Source organism: Gavialis gangeticus, unplaced genomic scaffold, assembly GCF_001723915.1.
Source record: "Gavialis gangeticus isolate Ggan-Ray unplaced genomic scaffold, GavGan_comp1, whole genome shotgun sequence".
NCBI lineage: Eukaryota > Metazoa > Chordata > Crocodylia > Gavialidae > Gavialis > Gavialis gangeticus.
The window spans coordinates 35,086,985-35,094,094 of NW_017729001.1; the positions used below are offsets into that span (position 1 = coordinate 35,086,985).

General features: G+C 52.1%; 1 long non-coding RNA gene across 1 annotated transcript; it reads left to right on the forward strand.

Moving 5' to 3' along the window:
• Nucleotides 1-1,399: 1,399 nt before the first annotated feature.
• On the forward strand, nucleotides 1,400-4,245 carry LOC109290640. Its single transcript, XR_002095634.1, has 2 exons — nucleotides 1,400-2,230; nucleotides 3,705-4,245. It is a non-coding gene; the product is annotated as an uncharacterized LOC109290640 (long non-coding RNA).
• The last annotated feature ends 2,865 nt before the right edge of the window (nucleotides 4,246-7,110 follow it).

The window sequence follows — 7,110 nt, forward strand, 5'->3', positions numbered from 1 at the left end:
AGTAACATCTCCTCGTGTCCAGCCTGAACCGTCTCTGATTTGTGGCCGTTACTCCTCATAACCCTAGTGGTACCCTGCAAGAATGGAGCCTCCCCCAGTTCTCGCTGGCCCCCCAGTGACTTTGTTAATGGCCACCAGGCCCCCCTCAGCCTTCTCTTGTGGAGGCTGAATAGATCCAGGCCATTTAGCCTCTCCTCATAGGGCCTGCCCCACTGCTCTTTGACCATGCGAGTGGCCTCCTCTGGACCCTCTCCATGCTGTCCACATCCCTCCTGAAGTGCGGCGCCCAGAACTGGACACAATACTCCAGCTATGGTCTGACCAGTGCTGCATAGAGGGGGAGGATCACCTCCTTGGACCTGCTCGAGATGCATCTGTGGATGCAGGACAAGGTGAGGTTGGCCTTCCTGACCGTGTCACCACATTGGCAGCTCATGTCCATCCTGGAGTCAACAATGACTCCAAGATCCCTTTCTGGCACCGTGTTGACAAGAAGGGTGTTTCCCAAGCTATAGGTGTGTTGCTGGTTCCTCCTCCTTAGATGCAGCACCTTGCACTCATCTGCATTGAACTCCATCCTATTCTCTTCCACCCACATTTGCAACCTGTCTAGATCAGCTGGATTCTGTCCCTCCTGTCAGGTGTGCCCACCTCGCCCCACAACTTGGTGTCATCAGTGAATTTGGACAGTGTGCTTTCCACCACCACATCCAGATAACTGATGAAGATGTTGAACAGTGCAGGCCTGAGGACCGAGCCCTGGGGGAGACCCCACTGCCCACGTCCCTCCAGGTCAAAAACGACCTGTCCACCACCACCCTCTGAGTGCAGCCCTCCAGCCAATTTGCCACCCATCTGACTGTGAAGGCATCAATGCTGCAGTCACCAAGTTTTTTTTACAAGGATGTGGTGGGAAGGAAGACGATATCCACCCTGACACCCTCGTCCAGGGACTTTGTGACCTGATCATAAAAAGAAACCAGGTTAGTCAGGCAGGACCTGCCCACAATGAACCCCTGTTGGTCGCCCCTGAGCGTTACTTCCCCTGCTGGGCCCTTGCAGATGTGCTCTTGGATGACTTTCTCAAAGGCTTTCCCAAGGACCAAGGTAAGCCTGACTGGCCTATAATTGCCAGTAACTGTGGCGGGAGTAATTGTCTTTGAACCTAAGAAAAACCAGCATGTCCTAATGGTCCTGTGGCTAATACACGTCAGTGGCTTGCAGAGTCTAAGGGACAACATCATAGGCTGGGCGGGGGGTAACTTGTAGAGCCGCGCTGGTAGGAGCGCCACGAGAGGCATGCAGTGACTGGAACAGCTGTTTCATCAGCGTGTGTTCAGCCATGTCAGCCTGACCCTCGTAGCAGTGGTCATTTGCAGTATATGCCAAATAAATTAACATTGCTGCTTATTTTGTTACAGTGTATAGAACATTTATTCCTTCCAGAATGTAAACTAATATATTTTCCTGCTTCGAAATGTGACTAAGATACAAGCACATTACATCATTTTTAAATAACACATTTCCTAAATATATATATTACTATAGATAACACATCACACTTTCTTATATTTTAATATCTCTTTAAATAATACAATCTCTGTTTTTCCCCAGCATTGGGCTAGTAAGACAAAGGTACGTGGAAAACCGGCCTTGGAAGCAGAAGACTACCCGCATTGCTATCCCCAGAACACGAGATGCATTGACTTAAGTGATCTAGAGTACTTAAATGAACGTGCTACTTTCCAGCGTCAATCCCAGTTAAAGCCCTGAAGGGCTGCTGGCTCCTTTGAAGCAGATGTTACGGAGGGTGGGCCAAAGGCCATGGGGGTGAGATTCCACACGCATTCCTGCTTGACAATTAGTTTTGATTTGTCTACACAAGTACTGGAGAGACAGGAGTGTCGCACCTGGAGGGATGCCCTCAGGTTGAACTGCTCTCAGATGCTGAAATGCCAGCATGGCGGAGGGAGTTCCTAGGAGGCTGCATGTGGAGGGATTTGGTGTCAGACATCGACTTACTCCTGAAGCCACAGAACAGAGGACCCCACCGCTCCGGGGTGCCCTGCATGTTGGAGGGATGGCCAGCTATACTACAGGCATGTCCACATTTTTGTGGCAGTTGACCAGGCTGAAAGTCCTGGCGCAATTCTGGGAAAAGAAGTAGCCTCAGATTGTAAGGAGGGTGGATAACAGGAAAAAAGATCAACTTCACTTCTGTATCATATCAGTCTTATAGTTTCATAGTTTCTAGGGTCGGAAGGGACTTGAGCAGATCATCAAGTCCGAACCCCTGCCATGGCAGGAAAGGAGTCAAACGACCCCAGCAAGGTGTTCAGCCTCCTTTTAAAGACCCCCAGGGTAGGAGCCTGCACCACTTCCCTCAGAAGTTGGTTCCAGATCCTAGCCGCCCTGACTGTGAAGTCGCGCCTCCTGACGTCTAGCCTAAATCTCCCTCTGCCAGCTTGTGACTGTTATTCCTGGTCACTCCTGGTCATGCTCAGGGGAACAGGGACTCCCCCAGTGCCTGCTGGTCTTTCGGACTAGTTTGTAACAGGCCACTAGATCCCCCCTCAGCCTTCTCTTGTGGAGGCTGAACAGGTTCAGGTCCCATCACCTCTGCTCGTTGGGCCTGCCCTACTGCCCCCTGATCATGCGAGTGGCCTCCTCTGGACCCTCTCCATGTTGTCCACATCCCTCCTGAAGTGCGGCGCCCAGAACCGGACGCAGTACTCCAGCTGTGGCCTGACCAGTGCCGCATAGAGGGGGAGGATCATTTCCCTGGACCTGCTCGAGATGCATCTGTGGATGCATGACAAGGTGTGGTTGGCCTTCCTGACCGCGTCCCCACACTGCCGGCCCATGCTCATCTTGGCATCGATGATGACTCCAGGATCCTTTTCTGCCTCTGCCCTGACAAAAAGGGAGTTCCCCAGCCTGTAGGTATGGTGCCGGTTCTTCCTCCCCGGGTGCAGCACCTTGCACTTGTCGGTGTTGAATCCCATCCTGTTCTCATCTGCCCACCCCTGTAACCTGTCGAGGTCCGATTGCAGCCTATTCCTCCCTTCTAGCGTGCCCACATCCCCCCACATCTTAGTGTCATCAGCAAATTTGAACAGGGTGTTAGCTCATTGAAGTCCGCCCTCCTGAAGTCCAGGGCTGCTGCCTTGCTGCTGGCCTTTGCCACCTTGCGCTGGATGGTGAATCCCAGCAGGCGATGATCGCTGTCGCCCAGGTGGTTGAGCATCTGCAGCCCCCACACCAGGTCGTCCCCGTGGCCGGCACCAGGTCCAACAAGGCGTCTCCCCGGTGGGGCTGTGCACTCCTGGGTTAGCTGGAGGTCCTGCATTTGGGCTAGGGACCTACGTGAGCGGTCAGACCTGGCTGACTGCTCTTCCCGGCAGAGGTCTGGAAAGTTCAGGTCACCCATGATGACCACGTCCTTGGACCTGACTGCCTCCGTGAGCTGACCTAAGAATTCCTGGTCTAGCTCTTCCCCTTGGTTGGGGGGTCTGTAGTAGACCCCCCACCATTAAGTCTCTTTCCCCTCAACTGCCTTGTATTCGGACCCAGAGCACTTCTGTGTCCCCTCCTCTGACCCTGTGCCACCTGGTGAGAATGTGTATTCCTCCTTGATGCAGAGCACCACACCCGCCTTTCCTCCCTGTCCTGTCGCTCCTGTACAGCCCACAGCCCTCGAGCAGTCTTAACTACTGCTTTTGGAGGCCAGCTCTAGGATCACTGTGTCTGAAAGAATAAGAGAAATGAGTGTTTTCATCCCTTCCCTTCAGCATGTTTACCGTGCGCAGTTCCCCAGTCATAGTTGTCTTCTCCTCTTGCCCCAGATCACCTGTTCAGTTGGTCTGTTGTTCATATGGTCGCTTCACGCAGCAGAAGGACATTCAAACAAATTGAAAACCTCTGAAGACATTTTAAAAAGATAAAATAAGCAGAGGCTCTCAAGAAGAGGTGCAACATGGCAAAGGTCTACGTTAACCCCGTTTTGGAAACTGGCTTGATTTCATGTTGACGGTGATGAGCATTTTAGAAAAATGAAATTCCTACAAATTAGGACAGAAAAGATAACGAGGAAAGTGTCCTGCTCCTTCCCCTGCCAGGGAAGTGGCCCAGGACGCTCCTAATAGGCGCCCATCCAGAACGGAGAGCTGTTTGTTTCATGAACTCCAAGGAGCCAAACTGTGCTCTCTTGAGGTTAGAAAGAGACCAGGGGCACTGCCCGGATTACAGAACAGCTCTGCAGAGAGTGGCGAAGGGGAGGCACAAAGCCCAGAGCACTGCTGGGCCTGACTTTGCACCAGAACAAGGCATACGGGAGCAGGCCCGTGCTGGGGGTGAACACTCAGTGATTACTACCGAGTGAATTCCAGCTCGGGGTTATTGAACTGCATTTCCTCTCACTATCTGTGGCACTACAGTAATGTCCAGCTGCACACTTGAGAAGAAAGGCAGGCGATGCATTTTGTCATTCCTCTGCTTTATATGACTTCTGGCTAAACGCAAAGTCCCCTGGAAAGCGAACCTTCCTACACAGTGACAGAGGTGGGGCTACAAGATTTCCATCAGTGTGGCTAGCAGGAATCAAGATGCCATCTACCAAGGATGCAGGGGCATGGCTGTGTCTCCAAGCATGAGCATAGACTGGCAATGCAGGCAGTGTCTATGGTAGATGCAGGATTGCTTTTGGGCTTTCACCCTAGCCTGCCCCTTCAATCTTTTGGCTCGGGGCAAGTGAGATTAGGGGGCATCTGAACCCCAAGGCTTCCAGGCTTGGGCGTGCCCGTAGGATCCTGCCATGGCTTTGGAAGGATCTGAAGCCCTAGACAGATGAGTGTGGGAGGTAGGAGACCTGCTGATGGTAGTGCCACACCGACTTGAATGATTGAGCTCTGCTCAGTCAAAATTTGGCAATTAATTTGGAACTGATGTGGCCCTGGAATCAGAATTCTATTAAATAATAAACGGGTACAAAAATCCTGCCAGGGCTGCACCCGGAGACCATTAATAATGAATAAATACATGAGCGTTTTTCCAATATTTATCACCAAGAACAGGCTTTACTGAAGGTACGTACACACTGCCGTCACAGATGCCGCACAGTTCAGGTGCTGGCAGCGTGGCAGTTCGGAGGGCTGCAAAACTCACCTGCACATAGGCAGATTGCCCAGGCGGAACTGTGTGCTGCCACAGCTGCACTGGGCCCTAAGAGACCAAAGGGTTAATGTGCTTTTCACCAAAATATTCCCTCCCCTGAATGTTATCGGTGCTTTAATTACCTTTCCAAGCAACTCTTCTAACAGGTTCAAGCAAGAAGGCACTAGATGTTCCCGTGCATTCGCCTCTCGCTAGAAACTATGTGGTAATTACTGGCTGAGTGAAGTCTTTCTGCTCCGCGCAGCCCTTACAGAGCGGTTCCACTGCCTCTGGCGCCTGTCTGCCAAGCAAACAAGGCTGTGCAAGGACTCAGTTCTGCATCCCAGACTGGATCACAAGGGGCTTGGACTCAGCGCTGCCATGCTCAAGTCTGAAGCCCTGGGCTGTTGAGTGGAAATCACTGCCCCACATTAGATGGCAGGCCCCAGGCTCCCCACACGCTGCACAGGTGGCAGCTAGCCAGTGGCACTGCTGCTGCGGAGGGGTGTGGTTGGTGCTCTGCTCCCCCTGGTAGGTAGGTGTCTTCCTCTGGGCAGGAGGGCAGCCCTGATCTCCATCCTCGGTCCATGGAGGGCTCAGTGCTGTGGAACTGGCACTGAGCCCCACCAATCCTTCCTCGCATGGAGGAGGTGGTGCTGCTGCTGGCTCTGCCATTGTGCGCCACAGCCCAGTGCTGGGAAGTCTCCTGATCTGATTTGGCACAGGGATTTAATGCAGCACTGCATCCCAGGGAGTGTCCAAGCCTCGGGACTGAGGGGGTCGGCTGGGTGTGGCCCCGCTCTCGCCTCTTGAAACTTTTCAGCTTGGTATAAAATCCTGAATATTCGCTGGAGCAGGAGCTCGGTCCCAGGGGAGTGCCCCAACCCTCAGGGTGCAATGTCATTCTCTCTGGCCCCGTGCGGGGACCTGGGAGACGCGGTGGTGGAACCTGAAACGCCTGCCGGTGGCAGTGGCGGATTCTGAGGCCCTGAACTGTGGGCCTACTTCCTTCAGCAGGATTTGGGCCACCCAGTACAACACTAGTGATCTGGAAATACGAACAAACGTCTGCCAGAGATTCTTGAACAAACTGAGAAAGGGACAAGCAGCATCTCATTTCACTGCCAACAGACTCGGCAGGTCTAAATCAAAACTCTTGTTCCCGAGCTGCTGTGCTCTGTAAAGCTGCAGTCCTAGTGTGCTTTCCCATCTGAGATCATTTCACTGTTTTCCAGGATACAAAATGAGCAGTCCCAACAGCCTCCAATTAGATGCAGAAACAGTTTTTTGCTTTTCTAGCTAGGATGAGGTATGTCAGACGAGCAAAAATCACATATTTCTACAGTCCCTTTCCTTTGTTTAAGCCTTTTTTTTTGGCTTCCTATTACAGGGTCCCCGGGTTCTTGGCTCCATTCCCCAGCTGATGACATCCAAGGCATGAAGCACGCTGAGAAAGGTGCTGGCCTATCCTCTCAGCGTTGCTAACAGCCAGAGAGCATTGGAGCTCGGACTTCAGATAGAAAGGCACCCCACTTTTCCAGATGTCTGTCATTCTGTTTCCAGTCCCTTCACTCTCAGGCTCTGGGGGAGCAAAATGTAGCTTCCTCGTGGTCTGATGTTAAAAAAAGAAAATCTTGCTGAGAGCATGCAGTAGCACAGCTGATCTTTTTTCTTTCCCCCTGACTAACGTATCAGCCTGAGAGCACCAGCATTTTGGGACCTCTTCTGTCTCCCTGTTCTTCTTGCTTCATCCCTGCGTTCACCACAGCAGCTTCCTACAGCAGCTTCCTGCAGCCTCTTCCCCCTTCTTGCAGGACGCTTGTGATGGAAGAGAAATTATTTCTTGTTAAGGAACCATCTGGGACCCTGTCCATTTTATCACAGGATTTTTATGGCACAGGATACCTGACACGAGCATTTATTCTTGTCCTTTAAAATTGGGATTAATTTAGAAGGGCC